Source organism: Struthio camelus, chromosome 5 (genome assembly GCF_040807025.1).
Source record: "Struthio camelus isolate bStrCam1 chromosome 5, bStrCam1.hap1, whole genome shotgun sequence".
NCBI lineage: Eukaryota > Metazoa > Chordata > Aves > Struthioniformes > Struthionidae > Struthio > Struthio camelus.
This window is the reverse complement of record NC_090946.1, coordinates 62,728,968-62,755,536: the sequence shown is the minus strand read 5'-3', so window position 1 is coordinate 62,755,536 and position 26,569 is coordinate 62,728,968. Positions and strand designations below refer to the sequence as shown.

Sequence of the window (26,569 nt, the reverse complement as noted above, 5' to 3'; positions counted from 1 at the left end):
AATTTTAAGTATTTGAGTTTGATATTTATTTCTGATATTTATTTTATATTAGGGCAGATTTATTTGTGCTAGGCTGTAAGAATATCTGCTTCTTTGCAGGAGAAACCAGAAGTGATTAAAGTGGTAAAAGAATGTGCTCTATAATAAAACTACAATTTTGAGAAACTAGTACAAAATCATAGTCATGGACTTCTTTTTCATATATGAAGCTCCATGACTCTGATTGTACTCTACTGCCTTTGAAGTCAATGGAAAATTTCCCATTAATTTCAGCTGGCCCTTTGTTTTATTTTCAAAAGTACTTTTTAAAGTTTTCCATTTCCAAGTTCCCATGATTTAACCTTGGGCGTGATCTTGAAAGAACTGTTAAGCACATGAGTAGGCAGGCTTACTGCAGTCAATGAACTTGGAGGATGGGACCCAACATCACCACTCATATTGTTATATTCTGTTAACTGCATGGAAGGCCAATCACATTACTTGATTTCTCCATTCCAGAATTAAATTCAGGGTATACGTCTCTGCAGTTTATGTAACAATTATATTATTAACAATGGCAGCTCACAAAAAACACAGTTTATACTTTGTGGAATGACAAGAAGATAAAACTGCAACAGAGTACTTTCAGCACAGTAGGAAACAAGCAAACAGTCAATTTTCTCCAACTTTCTTGGGACTGTTCTGAGTGACATTAAGTGTAATAGGCTTGAGAACAATATTTTGAGAAAGCATCTGAAACGTTAATTTCCATAAAGTTGGTTGATTGTGGCAGGCAATTATTGCTATATCAAGGGATTCTTTAAAGACCTGAATAACAAACAAGATAATGCGCTCCATCAGTTTCGTAGGATATTTAAGTGTTTAATTCACTACTCAAAATGAAAATTTAGCCTGAAGTTTCATCTGGTGATGCAATGCACCATCATGCACCGTGTAAAATCTAACAGCCATGATTTGATTTAATTTGAAGGAATGATAAAAACACGGCTACCTGTTACAGCAGGTTTGCTAATGTTTGTCAGCCAAAACTTTAACTTATTCCAGGGATTTTTCTTTTTACTTTTACCCTCATATCTTTCCACAAATCAATGTCTCTTTATTTGTTGTCAGTTAAATTTTCTCAATAAAGCATTTTTTTTCTTTTCTTTTCTTTGCTTTTCATTTCTTTTCTTTTCTCATTTTCTTCCCTAAAGAAGAGATCATTGTTAACAGTGAACTAGCCACGATAAAAACAACTGAAACAAGGTATTGAATATTCTTTCCTCTGTTCTGTAAAAAGAAGCTAAGAGGTTTCCCTTCTACACACCTTTACATTTCCGTCATTCCTTTCCCTTTCTCTCTTCAGGGCATTCTTCATTCTTTCTCCCTTATCCCCCCAGTCCCTAAGCTGAATCAGAGTCTAGTCCAGAAGAAGACTTTTGCGGGTTTCAGTGAGGGGTGGACTGGTGCTTTTGAATGTTGTTCTCTCTCTCTCCCGTGACTGATATGAATTAAATGGCGTCCACATTTTTGAAAGGACTGTATGTGGTTAGAAACTGAATACTTCTTCAGTTCCTAATGGTTCAAAACAGAATTTCTAAGGGTTGTTTTTTTTCCTCTTGAATATCAAAGAAATTGAGTCTTCAGCAGCTTTAACTAATTCCCCTTAGATTTGTGAACTGAACTTTTTGTTCAGTGTGCTGATATTTTTCTAAAATGGCATCAATGAAAATACATAGAAAATAAATTTATTTTTCTTTTAAGAGATTCTCTGTGCTAAATAGATGGACTTAAGGATGTCCGGGCTCTCCTCAGAGAAGATAATGAGAACATTTAGCACTTAAAGTAAATTTACTTTTCAAGTATAGTAGAAATATTGAGTAATGAAGCTCCAGTCCAATAGAAAAACAGCAAATGGATAATTAAGAAAACAGTGAACATTAGAAAAACCTATAAAAAGACAGACATGCAGTTAGGCCAGTTCATTAAGTTTAGTCTAACTTGATTTCTGCTGTAACCATTATAAACTCCAGCAGACACCCCCCTGCTGGGAGCTGAATGTGCAAAGAATCTCTTGGCTTACTGATTTTAATAAAACACTTTTTTAAAAAGGTTTCTTTCTAATTAAAGGTCTGGGCTTCAGGATGCTAGGTACCCAAGAAGTAGTACCGGATAGCCAGGAAGTAGGCAGTACATACCTGAATAGGTGTATAATAAATAGAACAAAGAAATAATGAGGATGACTATTAAACATCAATAAGTGATAATTTGCTGGTAAAAGACTGGAGAAAGGGAGTTCAGGAATAAAAAAAATATCAAAGACTCAAAAACTATGGAAAGAGAACATCATAAAACAGTTCTTATGGTTAAAAGTAAAATGGCATCAAGTAGACTTTCGCACGTGATCATGACTGAGACCACTGCAAAAATATGTAAAACAGAGAAAATGAATTGTATATAAATAAAGTCCTTTAACCAGAAGAGAAGAATTCTGGACATAAACAGCATAAGCTTGTGATATGGGTCCTGGATTACCTAATATGTTGCACATGTACCTTGCCCTGTATCCCCTGGCATTGTTCCCCACTGTTCTTAGCAGCGCTACAATCTTTCCAGGACACATTTGATTATGTCTTAAAAACATACTTTGAATTAAATTGATTGTCAAGTTTGGGTTCAATACAAATGTTTTCCTACTCCCAATTGTTTTTGGAGATAGGGCATTATTTGTCCTGCTGTCTAGTGTGGGTAGTATTCCCTTTCTGAGGCTCATATGGGAGTTCCTTTTAATAAATCCACTGCATTTACAGAGGCTGCTAGTACTCTTGAATCCTATATTCTTCCTACCATAGGAATTGTTTTGACTTGTGATCTTAAGTGGGGCTTTGATAAATATTTTCTGGCCTGTAACATATGACAGCAGGCAAAGAAAATAATGTGAACTAAATACTTGTTGTATGATTGCCAGGCTCTTTCCAATATATTTTTAATTAATACTAAGGATACCGGTGCAAAATCAGTGTTCCCCTCACATCTCTACTGAACTTACCAGGAGTATAATGCTGCCACAAAGGGTTTGCATATCCCGGGTTCTAAGCCCTGTTCTGTGTATGATACTGCCTGCCCTGTTGCTTTAAGGTAGCTCTGGTACTTGCAAAATTTAGAGGCACTTCAGACTGCTCTAAACTCTTCTGGCTGGTAGCGGCCACTGCACAGCCATTCACCATCTGAGAACAATTTTTAGCAGATGCCAGACGGTTGCCTCTGGTAAATGGTTGGCTCTGGCCCATCTGACCCCTAGGGTAACCAATTTTCTGTGGCCAGGCTGCTGATGGAATTGTCAATTGGGAATATGCAGTACATTTCCTACTACTTTATTCTACCAGAACAAGACAAGTTCTGAACATTTCTCTGTAGTGCAACCAGTATATACAACAGAAATTATTGTTTTACCTACAAATAACTGCTCAAAGGATGCTCAACAGACAGCTGGAAATTAAGCTTGATGACCATGCAGACTGTTCACTCCTGGGCAAAGCACAGAGAGCTTGCTTCTTCCCCACCTCTCTCCATAACAACAGGTATGGGGAATCAGGGTGGGATGAGGGTACCTGGGCTCTGTTTCATGTGAGTCCCTTAGAAGGGAAGCTGTTTTACTCGCAGCTTATGCCTAGCACGTGAAGCTTGCCCAGTGAGACTTACTGTAGCCTCTGGCTGCTGAGACTCACCACCTGTTCAGTTCTTGGGCAGGAGCTCTTCTCACACGTCATCACCAACAGTGTTGGGAGGACAGGATGAGGCCATATGTCAGATGCAAGGTTTTATGAGTAAGGCTCAAGCATGTCACCAGCCTCAGTGATGGGGCGCTGAGCATGCATGCTTTGTCTTGGGCTAAAGGGGAGGGAAGGGCATATGTATGTGTGTGAAGACTGTGGCCTTCATCCCCACCCTATTATGATCACTCTAAAAAATGAAGGATATCCTCACAGCATTACCAGCAGTTTCTGAGCGTCTGGAAAAGGTGCAGTTTGTACTTTGTCTGAGAATACTAATTACATGCTCAGAAACAAGAAAATAGAAATGACGAAGCTTAACAGTTTGCATTACGAGCAAATCAGAACTTCAATTACATGGGATAAAGCCTTGGGGCTATCTCTCAGCTAATATCAGATACCTACTGTAAATAACAGAGATGTGAAAGTTGGTGAAGGAAGAGGTCACAATAATCCTTTGCAAAGAAATTGCTAGCCAACCTGAATATAGAATTTGCAATCAGCTCCCTCTGTAATTATTGAATCAAAACCCAGATGGGAATGATAAGAATGAAAAAAAAATCTCTAATTCTATTTAACAAAAAGTTAGAGGCAGCTAATACTGTGACCGCATTCCAAAAGCAACTGTTTGAATATTTTAACTAAATTCCCTATTTTCAATCATATAATATTAACGATGCTAATGTTTAAGTGTTTTCTAAATGCCAAATTATTATTTGTACCATTTAAAGACTGTGATTATATAAAGAAAATAAGATTCTGATCTCAAGAAGGACTGTCAAAAATTAATGACACTTGGAGGTATGGCAGTCAAGCTCCGAGTGAAATCAGGAAGTTTTTCAGACTGAGAGCTGTTAGCAGGGTATGCACACATAGCAACACTTGATTTATTGCCTTTCTACATCTAAAAGCATGTTGTAAACATTAAAAATTCACCACAAAAATTCTGTAGGGTGGGTAAATATTATAGACAAGCTACCTGAAGCGGAAAACTGATGATGGTGTTTTGGAGATTCTGAACAATCACAGCTAGATTGATTTCTAATGGGAGTGCTGAGGGAGCTAGTGGACAGCATTGCTAGGCCACTCTCAATCATCTTTGAAAGGACAAGGAGAACAGGAGACGTGCCTGAGGACTGGGAAGAAAGCTAATGTCAGTCGAGTCTTCAAAAAGGGCAAGAGGCAGGAGCCAGGAAACTACAGGCCAGGTAGCCTGCCTCAGTCCCTGGAAAGGTGATGGAGTGGCTCATCCTAGACACTATCTCTAAGCATATGGAGGATAAGAAGGTGATCAGGAGTAGTCAGCATGGATTCCCCAAAGGGAAATCATGCTTGACCAACCCAATAGCCTTCTATCCCATCTATGATGGGATGACTGGCTGGGTAGATGAGGGGAGAGCAATGAATGTTGTCTACTGACTTCAGTAAGGCTTTTTGTCTCCCATAATGTCCCTATAGGCAAGCTCAGGAAGTGCAGGCTGGATGAGTTGCTAGTGAGGTGGGTTGAGAACTGACTGGATGGCAGAGCTTGGAGGGTTGTGATCAGTGGCACAGAGTCTAGTTGGAGGCCTGAAGCTAGCAGTGTCCCTGCGGGGTCAGTCCTGGGTCTAGTCTTGTTCAACGTATTCATCAGTGACCTGGAGGAAGGGACAGAGTGCACCCTCAGCAAGTTTGCTGATGATACTAAACTGGGAGGAGTGGCTGATGATACATCAGAGAGTGTGCTGCCATTCCGAGGGACCTGGACAGGCTGGAGAGTTGGGCGGAGAGGAACCTCCTGAAGTTCCACAAAGGCAAGTGCAAGGTCCTGCACCTAGGGAGGAAGAACCCCATGCAGCAGGACAGGCTGGGGGTTGACCTGCTGGGAAGCAGCTCTATGGAGAAGGACCTGGATGTCTTGGTGGACAACAAGTTGAGCATGAGCCAGCAAGGTGCCCTTGAGGCCAAGAAGGCCAGTGGGATCCTGGGGTGCATTAAGCACAGTGTTGCCAGCAGGTCAAGGGAAGTGATCCTGCCCCTCTCCTCAGCCCTAGTGAGGCCATACCTGGAGTACCGTGTCCAGTTCAAGACCGAGTGCAGCAAAAGGCTACTAAGATGATGAGGGGACTGGGGCATCTTTCCTGTGAGGAAAGGCTGAGAGAGCTGGGCCTATTCAGCCTGGAGAAGAGCGGATTTGGGGTATGGGGATCTGATCAATGTATGTAAGTATCTGAAGGGAGGGTGTCAAGAGGATGGGCCCAGACTCTTCTCCATGGTGCCCAGCAACAGAACAAGAAGCAATGAGCAGAAACTGAAACACAGGAAGTTCCTTCCATCTGAACATGAGGAAAAGCTTCTTTCCTGTGAGGGTGACTGAGCACTGAAACAAGTTGCCCAGAGAGGTTGTGGAGTCTCCTTCCTTGGAGATAGTCACAAGCTATCTGGACACAATCCTGTGTAATGTGCTCTAGAGGACCCTGCTTGAGCAGGGGGGTTGGACTAAATGATATCCAGATGTCCCTTCCGACCTCAACCATTCTGTGATTCTGTGGTTCTGTGATTTTAGGCGCTTAGCTCTACACCAGTATTTATTTTCCAGCAGTGCATATTTTCTGTTAGAAAATCCTGAATCAACAACATTTAAAAGTTCTGAAGGACTGTACTGCCCTCATTAGATTTTTTAATTGAAATTGTATTTAGCAGCATGAAGGTATGGTTAATATGTGCATTGTTAATGCAAACCGGCATCTTCCTATTGCTGACCTGGGATCTGACCCAGTCTGAGGGTTGATTCCAATCGGTCTCACACTTTTTCTCAGATGGAATAGATAATCAGCTAATAATACACCTCCTCCTGGCCAGATGTCTATAGCCCTCCCATTGCTCTTTGGGTCCATGCAGGAAGAAATGATGGATCTGGATATATGCAGATGTGGATTCACACTTCCTTCTAGGCATGTACTCTGATAACAAGGTGCCATAGCCATGTTAACATAGCCAGATCTGGGTCTCGCAGTTAGCAATGATGGCCGACCTAATTTGAACTAAAGAATAAAATTGAAACAAATATATTTTAATAAGCCTGAAATTAGATACCTTGGAAAATCCCAGGAGTTCTATTTTTCATCATCATTAAAGAAGAAAATATATTTTCAATTCTAAAATGAAACATATCTATCATTTTCGCGGATTTTTTTTTGGGCTGCAAGCAGAAAATAATCAGGATTTAATATTAGGACAGTGAAAATTTGTCCGAAAGCAGTAGAGGTCAAACACAATTAGCCCTACCTTCCACATTAAAGTTAGGTAGATCTATAAGAGTTTTTGCCTGACTGCTCTTATATTCAGTCTATAAATGTTTAGAATGGAAATACTGGCCTGAAAAGAATAAAGATTGTAGATGTGGTTTCAGAATAATACAATTATGAAGAATTATTTTATTAAAAACCTTAGATATAGGATACAGGGCCCCTCAACCTTCGGCATATTATTTCATGTCTGTCTCAGTTGGATGCAACAATCATTGGCAGCTGATGGCATTTCTGTGTAAAATAAGTAAGTAGAATTCGGCAAAGTTATCATTGGGACAGGTGTGCACAGCACAAAATCACATTTCCCATTTGCAAAAACTGGCCCCTTGTTAGGCCAAAAAAGCAAATAAACATGGAGATGAAATTATTCTCTTATTCACATAATGGTCACTCTAGGCTAAATTGAGGGATAAAGTGAGACAATATGTATGTGTGAAAGGAGGATAAAAGAACGGCCCATGCTTCCACAGTGCTTCTGCTGTATTTCTTTTATAAATAATCACATCTGCACTGTTCTAGGCTTTCAATCTAATAAACCAATACTACAATAATTAACTAATGAAAAAGATGAAAATAAATCTTGCTAGTCAGTAAAATGACAAGATGGGTAAATACAGATTAATGTTTAGGCATCTTAGTATATTTTCTGTTTTACATCAAAATGATAAGTCATTTAAACATATTTATTCTTTTCCTTCTTAATACAATAGCAAAGAAACAACAATCAAACTCGCATGCAAACAAAAAATTGCAGGGAAAGTTTCTCTATGCTGCACACAGATTTATCTACAGCCTCTGTTAACGTTAATAAGAACCCCAATGCTAAATCCCCAAGCCCTGTAGCAAACAACTATCTATATAATCTAGGCAAGAACTGAAATGATGGTGGAATAAAATCTAAAAGTTAGCAAAAAAAATAAAGAGATATCAAATTGTAACTGGTATTGCAATAAGGGACAGCAAAAACTTTGCAGAAGTTTGTACAATTTGAAAAGGAATGCTGTTCTTGGATTCCAACAGAGTTCTCAAAAGGTAAAAATAGAGCTGGTGTGAAAAGGACTGACAGAAGTCCAAGACGCTTAGGAAGGTTCGTAGCCTATCGTCACCTCCAGGAATAGCAGCATACACCTCCATGATGGTGCAGAATGGAAGATACAGTATTATTTTCCTGAATCAAAGTGATACTTTCTGTTTGTGTACTGTGGTATGTTAGTGGATAACTGGCCTCTTGGAATGAAATTTATCTGTCCTTGTTAGAGCAAAGGGAGCACGAAAGAAGATTTATTTGAACGCCTTTCTAGTATCAAGGATTAGCTCAGTTTTGGAATGTGCTTTTTCCAGCAAACAAAAGTCAAAATAATGTTGTAAACCATATGAAATCTAGTTATAACTGGCTGTACATTAAATATCATTCCACAGTGTAAAAGTTCAATCTTTTAGTTTTCCTCTTTTCTTTCACACTGCATGTGCTCTGAAAGAGAATGAGACACATTCAGTGGTGAATATGTCAGTTTTTGCAATCTAAGCTAACTTATCTTATATCAGCTTCTATTCCCTTATCCCACATCTTGTAAGTTACATTCCATATGAAATCGGATGCCCTATATAAGGGTAGAATTTGCTATAAACAAAAAGCAAGATTTAATGGAATTATGCCAAGAATACATTTTACCCAAAGTGTATGGAATAGAATTTCTTCCAGTGAATGGAGGAATAGAAGCTGGAAATCTAATTGACTCTTCTTATTATGTTATCACCTTTGAATTTAACTACAGACAAATAAACTTAAGAAGGTATCATTCCATGCTATATGGCTTCAGAAATAGAGTTATTAAATGAAATAACCATCTGAAAGTCATAAAAGTGCTTAAGTTTAAAACAATCTGACTCAGTGTGGCTGATGACTTCTTTCTTTCCAATACATGGAATGCAAAACTATTTTGTATACCTGGCAGAGCTGTAATGAAGGGTAGGGTGCAGTGCAAAGAAGTGAATGAAAGATTGCATTTATCATGCACTCTAGAAAAAGGCCAGTTTCTTAAGTAATTGAAAAGGAAGAATTAAATTCAAGGATTAAGTTAAGGTAGAAGATTGTTCTCTGAATTAGAGTTGTGAATCTAAGTTAAACTCAGAAATGGTCAACATTTCTGTGGTACATTTTAATGTTTATCTGGGTTGCCTAATGGCAGCAAATGAACCCTTCTCTATTTATCCAAGTCACTAACCACACATTATTTTTCACTCCCCTTTAAGCTGTAGTGAATTTTATAAATTTGCACCTAACTTGTAAATTGACACTCCAAACAGTTTGATCCTCTAACAAGCCAAAAAGCCTCGACTTACTCTGCCTCAATTCTAGCTTTCTTCTTACTTTACATTCGGTCAATTCTAGAGTTAGACATATTTCTTTATGAATCAAGAATCAGTAGAGTTAAATGACTACAGAAATGACAAAGACTGTATTTCACAGTAACAGATGTACCTTAAAGGGATTAGAAAAAGAAGAAGTGAGATTTAGGATCTGTATAGCAAAAGGAGTTACATTCATCAAAATAAGAGAGTAACCTCTCTCCCGGAACAACTAAAGAGTGGTTCTTCCTTTTCCCTATTAAAATCTGCTACTATTAAAATAAAAACATTGATATAGAAAGACATTATCAGGAAACTGTGAAGGATGATCTGCTCTTTAAAGACATGGGATCTAATTTTTCTTTCACTTAAAATGAAAAATAAAGAAAAATCGTGACTAATTACATAATTTTTAAAAAACTGAGGGTTCTAATGAAAATCTGAAATCTATGTTTCTTGCTGTTACGATACAGTAATAAATAAATTTGTGTATGTGTATATTTTTTTCCTTAAAAGCTTTTCCCTTGTTTCTAAATCTGATGCAAGATTACCCAGAAGAATGGTATAGAAGGGGTTAAAGACATAATATTAGTGCTACACCACACTGATGTCAGCAATTTATGACAGGATGGTGGGTTCCAGTGCCAGAAGCTATGGCACAGGAGAGAGAGTGTTATTATAACAGCATGATTCTCTATGAAAGCCTGTCATCTTCTGTTCTTGAACCTTTGCTAATGTACTAAGGCGACGTGCCCAGATAGAAAAGGAATGTTTTTCAGCTGTTATGTGGTGGCTATTAATATAGTTACTATTATACAATAAATATGCTGCTACTGCTTGCTATCATTTTAAATTGACAAAGACAGGAATCTCTTGGGAAATCATTATTTCTAAAGGGCCACATCCTTCCTTATTCAGATGAAACTCTTAATAATTTAGCTCAGTAGAAGTTTTCTTTTTAAGAATTTTAAGTCCTTGAGACCATCCCAGGTACAAGGATCATGCTGTGTCAGACCACGTTCACTTTGACTGGCAGGGCCTAATGTAAGACACAAGTTCCAATTTTTCTCCATTGCTGCTCTCATACTCCTTTCATATTCTTGTAACATATCTGTCAATACCATAGGCAGATCCAGCACATGTGTTCAGCAGAAGGAAGACAGAGAAGAAATTCTCAAAATTATCACTGGATTGTTGCTATGTCTGACTAATAGCCCTCACAACCCATAGTGGGTGAATAAATTATTTAGCATTTATCCCCAGAATTTCCTTTCTTTCTGCTACCACTGATTTACTTTTACGCCAAAGATTTCTGTATTTCTTTCAAAATCAAAATGAAACCAGGCAAACAGAAACTTTCTGTCCATTAAAGGAGACTTGTATACAAGTTGTTTGACCAATCTCACGTAGTGTTATTTTGGCCAATTATTTCTTATAACATTATTCCCAAGGGCTATACAATTAATTCTATGGACAGCTTTATATAGTTGTTCATAGCTTACATATATGTCCTCCTAGCCAAATTATCAACAATGTCAGTTCTTGAAAAGTGAACGCTGTGTCTGCTCCACTCATCAAAAAAGAAATCTGAGTCACCCAAGATGAGCTGATGCACCTTGATCATCCCAGTCACCTGAGCCAGTTAGGTCTCCTGAGGCAATGGGACACTCAGAGGCATCAAGGTCACTCACACAATCAGCTCAGTGAGCTGGGAGAGCAAGAAAATTCTGTGGAATCAGTGGAACTTATACAAAAAATATGTACAGAGAAATATTTACATTATTGTATTTGAAATTCCTATGTGTCTGTAGAAATAAAGTATTTCTTTAATGTTAAATCAAAGAAGCTGTCAATGCTTTTCATACCAAAATTAAAATGTATCATGCATGTATACATTACTGCTTGTATTTGAAGTACTGCTACAGTAGCTGTAAAACTGGTTATTGTTTGTACCTGCCCCTACATAATTCCTGCTCCAAAAGTTTACCACCCACCTTTCATGTACCTTGTTGCTTTCGTTCACCCTGATCTGTTTTTCTGGCAAGGACATAGGAAACAAAACTTGAAAATTCACTGGAAAATGCAGGAGTGTAGTTTTATTTTCCTTCTACATAAAAGAGAAAGAGAGGGAGAGAACCCTGTCTCCCTGACTTCATCACAGCTGCAAATGCAAACAGAAGTGACTTTAGACAATGCTGAACAAGATCTCAGCAGAAGAAGCGACTAAACAGAAATAGATGATGTACCGGTCTGAGCACAGAACTACAACTTGTATAAGCATATGCTGTAGAATCAGAGGAAACATCCTGGGTCAGTGAATCCAATTCCCTGCTATCATAAGTAATCATGTCATTTAATCCCATTCATCTCATTTGAGTTCCATCTTAAAACCCTTTTTATGAATTTGCAGAATAAATACATTCATAACTAGTTTATATCCATTTGTTCTTTTGCAACCTTGTCCTTTAGGAAAAATAGCTCATCACTCCCCCCCACCACCACCACCATTTATTTATAGAAAGCAGTCACATTTTTTCTCAGCTTTTATTTTCCTAGGTCAAATCAAGCTCTTTCAGCCCCCTCATATGAGATAGAGTCTTCATTCCCCTAATTATCCAAGAAACTGGTCTCTCTACCTGCTTCAGTCCAAACTCACCTTTTTTGAATATGGACAAGAACGCTCTCTATGATGTTCTTTATAAAATCTTAACTATTCCTACTATGAAGCATCGAGGTTTCATTATCTATTGGAAACAATTTGCCTCATACATTCTAAGACATTTTCCTTCTTTCATTCTCTCCCTGTCTCTCTTTCTTTTCTTCCTCTTTCTTTCTCTTTCTCTCTCTCTCATGGGCAAGCCATGCAAATAGTTTATAAGTGTTCTGTGGTTAACTCATACACTCAAGTCTCCCTTCCCATTTTGTTAATCAACAATATAAGTTTATTAGTACCTTATATCTCAATTTGTACCACTGAATGTCATCATTCATCTATTACTCCTGTGTCTTATAACTGTCAAACACTTTTCATATATTATTGCAATCCTCTTCTGGAATGAGAATTTCACTCAAATTTGTATCATTGGTTGATTTTATTCCTAACAAACTAAATCTCTAAATGAAAATGTTAAATATGGCCAGCTACAAAGATAGTTCATGAAGAATTCTGCTAATAATACACCTTTAGACAAATGGCTCCTTTTTAGCTCTCTTCCCTTTAGTTGTTTCAGACTTAGAAAGCTAAATATTTCTAAGTCTCCTAAGTCTCTAAGTCTCTTTCTGACACTAAATGAGTAATTTCACCATATTAAATGTTCTCTTTACAGCAAAGGTGCACTACATTCTAGAAAACCATTTACTTTAGTAAATATAGTTATCAGGTTAGTGTAGCATGGCTTCTCCATCTTTAACTAATGCAAATTGCATTCCAATCCATTTTTCATGTATACCTATATTCTTAAATATTTATTTCAAAACGTCTTTAAAATCTTTGCATATGACCAAGGTAAAGCACCAACAACCACCATAACAAAGATCACTCCCTTTCTTCTTCTCCCTCCTTTTCATATATTCTGTGTGTGTTCTTTTCCAATCATAAACAGCTTCAGGAGTTACTGTTTCAAATCTTCTAGGCTTCTAGGGTGAAATTTATGGGTCCGTAAGTCTTGCTCTCTTCTTAGATGAAGAATCTTCAGTTTTTTAATATATTTTCCTATTAGCCACTATGCTTTTGCATTTTGCAGTGTCATCTTTACTGAAAACCCAGTAACTGAGTTTAATTCATGATACCGAGACTAATTTAAATTGCTTCACGGGAATCATAAAAACCTCTCTTCATCTATTTCCCAACAATAGGGATAACATTCAAAGCAGGGTCAGGAGGTTTAATTTGTTTATACTTATGCTGTGCTTTGGAAATGAAAAGCGCTATCTATGGCATCATCATATTGTCAGTAAATGACACTGTAATCTCAAAAAATAAGTGTCAAAATACTGACCCTGTTCACTCTCTCACAGGTTCTACGGGATGAAAAGCTGTCATAGATTTAGATATTTTTTAGGAATATCACTAGCTGAAATCATTAGAGTCTTTCTTTTTGCTGTTGTACTATGATAATAAAATATTATAGTGTTACTCACGTTACAGGCTAATCCTCCAATGCCAAAACTGCTACAATTTTATTACTCTAGTGCCATCATTCATGAAAGCAAATGAGAAACCAAAACTACGATATAGGATAAAAATGCTAAAAAAAATGTATATGGCATATAATAATATTTATATATGTATATAGAGAGATATATGCATGTATATATATGAGAAATCTTTATAAGACATAGCTCAGTAATATAGAATAGCAGCAGATAAAGGAGCTTTAATCAGTGCTAAACCTGGTAAGCAGACACTGAAAAGGTTACATGGTATTAGACAGAATGAAAGGATTAGTGCTAAAAATATATGAAAAGGAGGATAATACGAAGTTTTAATCAATTCGGTAGCTGCAAGATCTGGACCACACAAATCAATTGTTGATGTTGAAAACGTATGCCAGGCATGAGGAAGGGAGAATAAGGGCAATTAAGTTCAATCAAAGGCAGTTGCCATCACCAGAGGCTTCAAGAAATCTTAAGAACAAAAAGACTAAAGAGAGCCTAAAGTCTAGCTGTCCACCTGCTTGTACAGAAGTTTCTATCTAGCTCTGCCTAAATGATTAACAACTGTCTTACTCATGCTTGCAAGGGCACATATCCTCATACCTGTAAAATATTTTGCCTTTTGTAACATCTCATTATGCATGGAGGTATCTGATTCCTGTTCAAATCAGAACTTTTTTGGCTTTATGGATATCTTATGGCACTGAATTCAGTAGGATAATTCTTAACAGCAGAGAATACAATAATTTTAATAAATATTTGTCTACTTTATAGTATTCTTTGTATAGATCCTTGTTTTGATAAAATTAAGAGTACTTTGGAATATTTAATTTCTTTGCATAATAGCCTATGTATTTCAGTATCACCTCCTTTTAGTCATCTCCCTTCTCAGTTAAATATTTGTAATTTGTCTCCTTATAATATTAACAACTTTTTTGTGAACAAAAATACAGGTTTCCTTTAAAAAACACTGGAAACTGTCTTTTGCTGTTGGCTTAAATTTTGAAGAATTTGAAGTGTCTAGATTTTTAAGTGACGTTTCATACAAAGATCATCTTTCACTGAAGTATCTTAAAGTGTTTTACAGACAGTAGATAATTCATCAAAGAGGCTTTTGGAGGAAATTCTGGGATAGGTCGTGTTTTTAACCAGAGAAGACCACAGGTTAAATGACAAGACCAAGTAAGCTCAGTGAGTCAGCAGCAGGGTCAAAAGGAATAAGACCCAGGAGTGAAATCTCAGCTGTTAGAAGACAACATTTTTCTGCAGAGCCAGAATTTCAGTTCAGTCTCCATAATATACTAATCTCTTCTCTACTCACTAAAGCACAATGGTGGTAAGTGGCTCTTCAGTTACTAAACTTTAAAGGTTGTTGTGCTGTTAGTGTTAGTGATAATTTTTGTCCACTAAGGTACTTCTACATGATTTTACAAAATCATCATGCATTATTAATTATGTGTATTCCATGCATTACTTCAATCATATAAGCTTAGGCAAGTAGCATGATTTAAAATTTACCTACACTATAATCCCTTTAAATCGTTCCAGCATAATATCAACTTATTATAGGGAAAGAAAATGGCAGTATAAAACCAAAATTGGATCAAATGCGCTATAAATAAAATCTGTGTAGAAAGCCAGATCTCATTTCAGGCTATTTGCACCACAGAGCATGATGATAATGTCCATTATTTGTGTATCCGACCTAGAAATGCATTAACAACTTTTGTTTATTTGTAAGAGATTCGTACTAATAAGCAATGATAACATTTTCTATCCTAAATCCTGGAAAACTATAAAACAAAGTAAATATGGAATGGAACCATTCCCTTTTTGCTCAGTCTAGAGAAATTCAAATCCTTCAGCAGATTTAAATCTTTCAGCCTTTGACAGCAAAAAAGCTGTTCTGATATTCTCTTAAAACAACTTTTTTCATTCTTTCTTTTTTCCTTTTATTATACTTGATAAGTTAATCAGAAAGATTTGCAGGCACCAAAACTCTTTTAATGTTTTTGCAACAATGCTTAAAAATCAGTGAAATCTTAGCCTGGACATCTTTAATACCTTCTTGATAATCTTAACGCTTTTGGCTTTTTTGCAACTCTCCTGAATTTTACTCAAAGTACTGGGCAACTATTTGAAATGGAAGGAGTGATGCTTTGATTTAATACTTATATTTTTAACCAATACAGATGGGCATATTTTCCAATGCAGTTTTATCACTGACATTCAATCTGGACAGCTACAGTCCTCATATTACTAAGATAATGTTATTGCTAATAATCTTAAAGAACCTCTGAGTTTGAAGGCACTGCATAGAGCCGCAGATGGTTGCACGAAGGTCATTATTTTTAAAGATATAACATTAAAAGTACTGGAAACTCCATACATATGACTTTGTACTGCTGTATGCTTACCTTCAAAGAGCCAGAAATGAATTTGACAGGAAGTGTACTTGTAAGAAACATAACACTATATAAATGACACTCTAGTGCAAGCTAAGCTTATGGCAATATAAATATTGAAGTTATTAATGCCACCTAAAGTATGCAAGTGCAAAATATGCCTCCCTGTGTTACGTGCAATGTAGCAGTTTATGTCTGTGAGGTACTACTTCTTTTGCAAAAATATTTATTTTAAAATGATTTGTGGCATTTAAGTCCATCAACAGGGAAAAGGAGCTTGAGGACATGCACAACAGTAGTTAGAGTGTAATCAGACAAGAAAAGCACATTGGACGCATGCAGAATTCAATAGCATAAGTGATCACAGTATCTTCTCAGAGGTTTCTACAGTACATGATTTTACGTGTTGGCTGCAGCATGTGTACATGTCATGTGTGAACATGGCTTCCTGAAGTGAATGGAAATTTGGGCATTTGTAAGGGTTTAGCTAATTGAGCCTATGGATATTAGATCTGGAATAAATACAAAACAAATCTTCTGAATAGGCGTCTGGACAAAAGCTCTGTCAACAGTCAATAGGCTCCTGCTGCTATTTCACTGCCATGTGTCCTCATTACCTTCTCAATTACTCACCCACACTCCAATTGAAGACAGTGATATTGTAGTTCAAACATTCTTTTTCAATGGATAAGATATGAATCCTATTCTAAGGTTCAGTTCTGGTCATTTCTTTTCTGCTATGCCAAATGACCAAACTCAGTTAATTAATTAATCTTCAGAGTCAGGAAAGTTCCCTTATGCCAGCTGTACCAGCCCTTATCACCGCAGGCATCTTTCCAACATTAATCCATCAGTATTTTGCCAAAGCTGATTTTATCTGTGCCTAGAGTGAGACTGTGTAATAGTTCTCGCTCTTAGGAAAATGCCCTGATGTTTTGCTTAGTTGAAACAATGACCAAAAGAGGAAAAATGCCATTCCAAAAGGTGAGACAAATAATACAATCATTTTCAGTTTCTCAAAGAATACTCAGCATGTCTCTCTGATATCTATATGACTATCCAGAAGCAAACACTTATAAAAATAAATACTTTTGATAGGGACTGTGAGTAATTCAAGATTGAAATTTACATTACATCTATATGGCAAAATATACATATAAGTCTTGGCACCTAGTTTTATAAACTCTTTTTTTAGATCATTTGAATTCAAGGTTATTTTTACATGTTATTTGCTGACAGATGCTAACATCCAGTATTGACACTGATTTATACGAAAACCCCATATGTGCTACCTGAGATTCCAAGTGACTTTGATTGATAATATTTTCTGTCTGACTTTAGGGTGTATGCTTCCCTCAGTATGCATGTTCCATCAGTACACTGAGCAGGAAGAATATACCTTTGCCAGGTGGCTTGCAGGACTTTGCAGTAGACTTAAAACTAGTAAGCAGATCCTAAGTTTAGGGTTTATGTGTGGTCTTCTGTTGGATGGATGCTCCTTTGCTTGAGAAAAAGGTATTAAGAGTTCATAAATATATTAAAACTTTAATAGCTGTCCAATGATGTGCTGAAGTGAAGTCTTAGTAAGGAACACAAGATATAAGTCTTGGACACACAGTCCAAAAGGAACACAGGAAGGGTACTTAAAAGATGTAAACCTGCTCTTTTTGTGTCAGTGGGAAATATATCTATTGATTTTATGCTGAGGGTCAAAGCACTAGCTAAGGATCCAGGAACTTCAGCCACTTACATCAAATAGAGAATTACATGGTTGCTCTCAGCTGTTTTGGTGCTATTAGCCATACAAGTGTCTAAAGGTGGACTCTATTCAGATGAATCAATTGCATATAACAATAGGCTAGTATTAAATTTCTCTTTTCCATTCCAATCAAAATGTTTTTGGGAAGAAAATAAGTAATTCTGTACCATTTTAGATATCTTGTTTCACCGAATCACATTTGTTTTGATTTAAGTTTTTTATTTAAATTACTCCAGAATTTTCAACCAACCATACTCATACTGTCAAAGAGAATATTCATGACCTTGTGGTAAGTCTAAGAGGAATGGCTTTATCATTAATATCTGACACTGTCTTTAACCTTTGCTAATCTAGAAAGCTAATCTAGAAATCAGCTAGTCTAGCTGACCATTTGTTCCTTGGTTCAAATCTTAAGCTAGTATAACTCATCATTACTTTATTGAAGCCAAGAAAATTATCTCAGTACGGACCAACTGAGGAGCAGACCTATGTATTCAAATTACAGAGCATATATTCTAGCATCAAACTGAATTACACTGGGCTCCTGGATTACCCATTTCTCCTCTGTATGCTCAATAAACTAATGATCAGATCATCTAATTAAATGACATAGTTTCAGGCCACTGGTGTCACACCCACTACTATTTTCTCACTAGGAATTGCTTCTGAAGTGGAAAGTCAGACCTCAGACTTTCTAAAGAAGATATATAAAAGAAATTGCTTAGAAGAGCCCCAGATTGCCAAAATTATTCCAATGAGCATTCTTCATTTGGGAAATTAATTTGGGAAGTTTTAGTACAGAAAGATACAAGTTATGTAATTCAAGGAAACCAAAACATTGAAGACACATAAAAAGGCAATCCTTTGAAAATAAATTTTAATTCCTCCTATGTCTCTAGAAGGAAAGTGCTTTTGACAGTCTATATATTCCTACTGTTGCGTTTAATAATTCATATCAACATTTACTGAGGGAGATTGGTCTCTGCTTTAATTCTCGTTGTATGCCAGCCAACATCCCACCCATTCTTGTGACTTTTATTACTTGCTGTTGTCATTTTGTAGACTGTGCAGGTGATACTGTTACAATTTAAAAAAAGTTGGTATGAGAAAATTTGATCTTCAGAAGGAGCTTGTATTTCAGACTGACTCAAATTTATACTTTAGGACATACTATATTTTTTAAATGAAATTTTTATCATTGAAAAAAATAGCAATATAATGGATGTCACTTCTTGTCTGTTTAAATATATGTGGAGACCCTGCAAAATGGTTATCATGTTCAATACCAATTGACTTTGACTAGAATCAAAAATTTGCAAAGTTCTGCAGAACTGGCCCTCAGCTGCAGAAAGGGGACTATTTCCTAAACTTACTTTTGCTTTTCTATTTGCTTTGGAAATAGAAAGAGCCAATGTCTTATATAGCATACAATGTTGGCCTATGTTTCATAAGAATTGTATGTCCTCCACCTAGTTACTAGCGGTGGAGTAAGTGAAAAATCAAAGGAACTTCTACTGTTTTGGTATGGAATGACTGCAAAATAAGTATAGCTTCTCAATCTTAAACTTTGGAGAAAAAATATTGGTCTTACATATTGGTAAATTCAAGTCCTATGGCGTAAATTCTGCTTAGGAGCAGTAGTCTATACCCACTGAAATCATCATGAGAAAATATTCCTGATTTACATTGCTACCATGGAGAGCAAAACCCTGAGAAAAGAACCACGGCACCCTCTAGTTTACTAAAAATTATGTAAGATCTACTGATTACGTGCATATAGCTCTTTCTGTGGAAAGTATATGTATATAAATACAAGATGCAATAGAAATAATAATAGTTCCTTTGTTACAGTACTCTTTAGATTGTTGCTATGCCTTCTGAACAGTCTCACAATATCCTGCTGCTATGCACTCCAAATTTCCCTTTGGTTTGTATGTGGAAAAATCCTAGACAGTGAAGTTCTAGTTTCCTAGACATAGATACTGTATTAGCAATTATCTGATTATTGCAACAATTTTAATGCTTGCACTTGGGATTTTTTCTAGATTTATTTTTATTATTTTCCTGGGGCCCACACACTCAAGTAGCAGAATGACCACATGTCGCGCGCATGTAGGAGTTTCTCTACAGGGTGGCATGCTAACCACAAAAATAAGTCAAGGAAATTGGCTCAGATAATGTGATAATTTTTGCTGCAAGACACTAATTTTTTTCACCTTTTATATCAAAAAGTAGAGGAATTTTTAATTTCTCTATTATTCAGTATTTTAATGAAACTTAAAAATCGAATTTTTGGACATTCCTTTTAGACTAAATGTTCTAGTTTTGATTCTATTTCCAAAAAAGTTTTGAATTTCTGCACTTTCTGTTTAAGTTCAATTGTGGATGTGGAAAGGGTGTGGAAATAAGTAGCTCTTTATAGTTTGCAATTTATTTTACCAATGTGTTGATATCCGTGCATTGATGCATAAACCATCAGCACCCTCCACTTCAGGCTTTTCATACAGTTTTGCAAATGCACTGCATTTCTAATTTTTTATACTCCTAACTATGTTTTGCAGTGAGACTGTTTGATGTAAAGATATTCATCTTCTTTCTTCTTTACCCCACAGATGAATATTTGAAATGAGAGGAAGGCACTTTATTTTTAGTTGTGTAGATCTAAAATAATCTTCCCATTTTCAGAAGAATAAATACTGATTTATACTGGAGAAAATCTGTAGTGGAACTGTGACCACTCACACATTATTTTCTCACTGTTTGAGCTCTTGTTATTCCATTTCCCTTATTGGAAGTGATGCTTCATGAAAAGATTTAAATAGTACAAAGTTGTCAAAAAGTTCTTCTATTACAGGAAGGTATATAGGAGATAAGGAGATAGGCATTTAGTTTACGTGATTTTATTTCTAAGGTTGCAATGCAAGAGAAAGAAATAAGGATCTCTGTGCATGACTGTCAGCAATTACACAGCACACACACACTTATAACAAGTGCAATCCTCCTACTGGAAATTGCCTGAAAACAAAGCGATATACCAGGCTGATGAATTCAATTTTTATAATTACCTGGGAGAAAGGAGCGAGAGTAAACGGAAGGGGCGATTTGGTTCTTGTCAGATCAGCTCTAATCTCATTTCAACACAGTGTGAAAAGATGGCTTTGTACCTATATCTATTAGTGAACCTGTAGACTCCTTCCTAAAGTAGCTCTCTCAGGTAAGAGATATTGAAAAAGATAGAATCATAGGTCTATGAAAGTACAACCCTTTAATGTTGATAGGAAGACCTCAGTTTCAGCGTATCTACGGTTTTAAATGTTAGATGTTAAGATACTAGTTGGAAAGAGAGCAAGCCAGGCAGAGAGAGAGATACTGTATGTTACATTATAAAGGAACAATCCATTGGGAGTTCCTTTTGCAACATTGTTATTTGCTGTTGGAAAATGCAGTACAATTGATGTCATTTTGCTAATTACTTATCTAGATTGTTCATGCACATAAAATCAGTGGCGTTATAAATATGATCTATACAGTTATAAATAATCATGGGTGCAAAACTCTGCTCTGTATTTCTCCTTCAAAGGAGAATTTTAAGCTTTGTAATTCTGACTGACCAGGTCTCTTGTTGCATATATTAATAATTCTCTGCATGAAATAAAATCCTTTGATATAATCAAACACTGCAGAATTCTATTGTAAAGATATCTTTCACTAAAGTTTTATAAATTGACAGTAGGCAACTATAGTGATGAGCAGAATATAAGATCAAATAGAATATAATAGAGCAGAACAGAACAGAATGTGGCCCATTATTACTCAGATTGTTTTCTATCCAGCTGCAAAACAGCATACTAGTTTCTATAAAGGAAACAATGACTTCAGAATTGATACATTTATTCTTAGACACTAACAGTTTCTAGGGCACCACTGAAACTTGCACCGGAAAAAACAATCAAATCACGTATTAAAACAGACCACTAGTTAGTTAACAGTCAGCAATGCTACTCATACTTTGCTTCCCATTTCTGTTTTGAGACAACAGTATAAAGTCTCACTGCATATTCGAGAAGTAAATATTCTCCAGCAAAGCTGCAATACTCAATTATCTCCAGTAACATTGCAGCAATTTGCTCACATTGTTCATATCTTACTTAGACAACACCAGCATTAGAATATGAACACCTATGGGCTTAATTGAACTAAGAAAGTGGCAAATTGATAGAGGCCATCTGTCATTATTCTCCCCACTCCTGTAGTAGAGAGTTCCTGTAGGAAGAGAAAGTATTTAATTCACTAAAACTGATCAGTTAAAATTTAATGCTTTGGCACTTGCTCTAGAGTTGCATCAACAAAAATGTTATGCAGTTGGTCTTCTGACACAAGCAGAGGAAGGTTAGGCTGGTAAATTTTTCAGAGACTTATTATATGCCCATACTAATCACATGCATATGAAAAGTAAGATTCATTAGGTATAGCAATGATAGAAAGCCTGAGAAATGTCATGGAAAATGTGTCAGTTGAAAAGTATGTAGCAATTGCTATGAGATGGATATAAAAAATATGAATTGAAATGTAAATAGATGCCTCCGTAAATTATATAACCCCCACTCCACATATGCACTTGAAACTCCAAACTATCCAGTAACTAAAGTAGTGCTGTAAACTTGACCTTGACAATCTTATGCACAAACGTATGATTATACCACCTGTTAAATTGAGAAAATAATATTCACTTCATGTAAGAGACTTAAGAGTAGGGTTCTTTATTAATTCAGAGGGAACTAGGGCACGGAAAGCCCAGTATCAGCTTCCAGATTACAATCCCTTCCCCTTACTGCTGAAGATGGAAGGCTGGCCTTACAGTTATGGCACAAGCAAGGAACTTTAAATAGAGAAGTTTTTTGTCCTATGTCATTCAGGTGCTGTAGGCTGGTCTAGCCCTGATTTACACAAGCACTTCACATCTAATATCAAGCAGCTCTCCAAATCTGCATGTGTGTCAGTGCTCTCGAACCAGTGCTGTTATTAACTCATTGTTCTTTCTACCTCTTCTTTGCTTTATCTCTTTTTATGTCAAAAAACTAGTGCAGAGGTTGTCTCTGACTATATTTTTTACAAGGACTTGTACAATGTGACTTAGGCTCAGTTCTGTCTTATAAGAAATAAGAAGAGATGAAGAAGAGAGTGTGGAGGTAAGAGAGTTGTTCATCCTCCTTACCTAATAAATCTTTTTCACTTCTGATAAGGACTGGAGAAAATGAGGCTCAGTTAATAGTGGTGCATTTACTCGGGTCCACCATTCATTTCATGCAGAGCAGCGAAGACTATGTCTGGATATCAAATAGAAATAGAAGGTTTTTTTATTTAGTGGGAGAAACCCTGTGTCATCCTGTCCCCTCTTAAAGCTTTAAAAATATTGCACTTTTTTTTTTTTTTAATTTGTCTTAGAGTGTGTAAGGGAAGATGGATCAGAAGCTGTAATACCCTTCCTGAGAACAGAGAAGAAACAATGACAAGTAAGAAATAATTCAGGGTTTTCTTTTAGTTTTCCTGTGCACTTCATTTCTTTGGAATATCTAACAGGAGACTTGCAAATCTGTAAAAATATAAGTTTCTTCCAAATCCTTTACTTAAAAGATGTGTTCAGGTGAATTTCAGCACTTGTGAAAATGGAGGAAGACAGATAACAATGAGTGAAACACAGTACACAAGTTCCCTGGGGCAGTTCTGTCAATACAGTTCAGTCCCACACCTGTCCTGAAACTATTCACAGAGCTAATCTATGCGGTAGTTATTCCCTTGTGGGCAACTATCCATGAGAAGCTTGACTGAGACCAGCCAAATTCATTTGACTTGTGTTTTATTACTCACAGGAAGTTTGATCTGAAAGAACGAAGGGCTAACATGTTAACTCTTACAGTGCCATCTTCTCTTTGGGTTTTTTCTTCTCTTTTCTAGTTATGGTAAGTGGATTCTAGTCAGATACTTTGCCAGACTTTCTGCAAGATTATCTTGCAGCAAGAGTATCATGTAGAGTTCCATATTGTTCCAATATACGTATTGTTATCACTACCACAACACTTGTGGAGAATGAAGAAATCATACAAAAATTGCACAGTCTCTGAGAAAGCAAGGACACTTATCCTTAGTATAACCTTCACCATGAAGGATCAGTTTCCTTCATTTTCGGTGCCTGTACTTGCTGATGATGATGATCACGGGCATTTAGCGTGCCTGGGAGAAGGGAAATGTGGACCCTCCCCTATGCACACACACACAAACACACACAGAGTTTGTGTGTCTTCTGCCAATTCAGTCCTTTGCTGTGCACTGCTTGTTGTCACCCCGTTGTTTTTAGAATTCAGTGTTGAATTCTGTCCTGCCTTCAGCTGCAAGGAGAAAGATTACACTGCAAGCTCAAACCGTAATGTAGAATTTGATCAATGTCTGACCTACCCAGTGATTTAATCAACAGGACAGCATGAATGCTCTAACGACACAGGAACAACATCGCAATTCTATGTGTTGCAGTGCATGATGATCATTTCCTGCAGCATGCTACTTAAAAGCAGGAAAATAATAATGACACTTCAGTGCCATTTGCCCCCACTGTATTGTCCCCTGTTTTCCTCTAATTCACTCTTTTGTTATATAGTGGAACTCTAAGTTCTTTCAAATGCGAGGACTAACAGCAACAGAAATCTAAGCAACATAAAAGCTGTCAGGACCTATATTTTAAATAACAAATAATATTCATTATACCCCTGTGATTTACCTTTGTAAAGTGGACTTTCTCTGTATATGCCCATGCCTGAGAGGAACATTTGAGACTTGCTATTGCGGCAATAGATATCTCCATCTCATCTTTACTCTGCATCCTAATTTTTTCTTAAGGTTAATGTGCACAGTTTCTAAGGTCACAAAAATGAGGACCTGGAATAATACTATAAGGGAATGCAAATTCAATGAACCTGTCTCACCAAACCAGTAAGGACTCTACTCTGGAGTTAATACACTCTGAGACAGCATTAACTCTGCCTAATAATTCCCATGTGCTTTTTCCACAACAGAAAAAACTGGGGGAACTTCACAGATCTTTTTCTCCCCTCCCAGCTCTTCCTGGGTTTTAAATACCCCTACTTCTCCCTCTCGTGGCAGTCAACAGTCTCCCTCTCTGATTAACAATAGTTTAGACGATTAAAACTACGATCATTAGGAAATTCTGATTTCCTGTTGCACTACAAGTTAATTATTTACCTTCACATTTCATTCAGTCTGGAGAATTTTGATTGCTCATTTTCATCCTGTTTTCTCCAGTTATTTTTTAGTCACTTTCTCTTTCCTGCTTTTATCCTACCTCTGCACAATGTTGCAATACTTGATCTGAAAAAAAAATATAGGAAATATTTAAATGAAAATAAAAGCTTCTACCAGAATTATTGCTTATCTCAGTTTTGATAATATCTTTCGGATACTTGGTGTCCTAAATGTATCTGGCGTTGTAGTCATAACAAAATGAACTTCAGCTTTAAAAGAGAAATCCTCTTAGCTGAAGAACTAACTAAAAATTCTGATTTAACTTGTGCTACTATATGTTTTTAAAAAATAAAGAGAGAGATAGAGAGAGAGAAGTATATTACTACCTGAATATAAATATATGTCAATAAAAGTACCCTAGATGGTGGAAGGAGTATAAATTTCATAGTAAGGCTACTACTCCTTGAATTTTTTCACTTCTACTTGCAGGAGATACTCTTTTAGTATAGCACTGAAGGAGTTAAAAAGAATGCCTTTCTGCTGAGCATGGTTATCATTCAACACAAGACAATATATAGGTCTATACTCAAGTACCCCTCCCCAAGATCTCCAAATATTTCCTCACAAGACCTAAGTAGCCTGTGAACTGAAACTGATGTTATCTGAAATATAAAGATGTTTATTCTCTTAGTGCTTAAAGAGGTACATCTTTCGGCAGTGAGTTGGCTAGACTGTAGGATGTCTTCTCTTGATCAGCACATGTATAACCAGACAATCATTGGGCAGCTTGCAAAATATGATTGCATACAAGATAGTAATGGCCTAAGGGAAGTTCTGAATATCAGAGGCTCATAATTAGAATACCAATGCATTTGATACAATAGAGTTTCCATCAATGTCACAGAGATGAGTGGTTATGAATTTCAGAGTCATCTCTGCCCATACAGACTGATTTATGCACTTTCAACTTTGGACAAATGAAGGGCAAAGAACTAAAGTCAAACTGTTCTACCTAGAGAACTCCTTTTCCTTAAATGGACTTCTGAAATTTATAATCCTCCCCCCCATCACAGTTCAAGATCAAGCTCTTCAGCTGATCACTCGTGACCTCTTTATGCTTATTCCATCCATCCACTTTCAGTCATCTCGTCCTCTTATCTGTAAATCCAGTCACGACACGTAGGATGTGCTGATAACAAATTTTTACAGGAAAGAGAATCTGGGTAGATCAACAGTTCTACTGCCAGAGCTGCTGGCAGCAACTCTAACATCTCATTTATTCCAGATTTATAAAGGTCCACTGTGCTGATCTCAGGATAGAGCTGAGTGTTTGACTTGTGTGATAATAGAGTATCTAGCTGAAAACTGTATTACGTACTAAATATTAAGTTAGACAGATACTGATCAGATTACCCACTTTGGGGTAGAAAATAGCCATCTTGTTGGCACTGAGATCTCAATAGTTCCTGTTTTGGGCTATTTTTTATATAACTAAACTTTAGTGCACTAGTGTGGAGACACAGATCCAGCATCTTATAACCAGCACTCAGAAAAGGTAGAAACCCAGTTGTATCATTCTTTTCAAAACACTGTTGAACACAGTAC

The 26,569-nt window shown here is 36.6% G+C and overlaps 1 protein-coding gene across 9 annotated transcripts in view; it reads right to left on the bottom strand.

Moving 5' to 3' along the window:
- FLRT2 (fibronectin leucine rich transmembrane protein 2) overlaps nucleotides 1-26,569 on the bottom strand; it is a 61,548-nt gene that overhangs the window by 23,182 nt on the left and 11,797 nt on the right. For 3 of the 9 annotated variants that reach the window (XM_068946727.1, XM_068946729.1, XM_068946728.1), the window contains 2 exons: nucleotides 24,965-25,090; nucleotides 22,926-23,037 (listed from right to left, as the gene is read on the bottom strand). The exons of 3 other annotated variants lie outside the window; for them this stretch is intronic. The gene's annotated coding sequence lies outside the window, so the exon portion shown is untranslated. Of the gene's footprint in view, nucleotides 1-21,586; nucleotides 21,974-22,925; nucleotides 23,038-24,964; nucleotides 25,091-26,569 lie in introns of those variants that run through there. 3 more of the 9 variants (XM_009670478.2, XM_068946730.1, XR_011141601.1) reach the window with 2 other exon arrangements.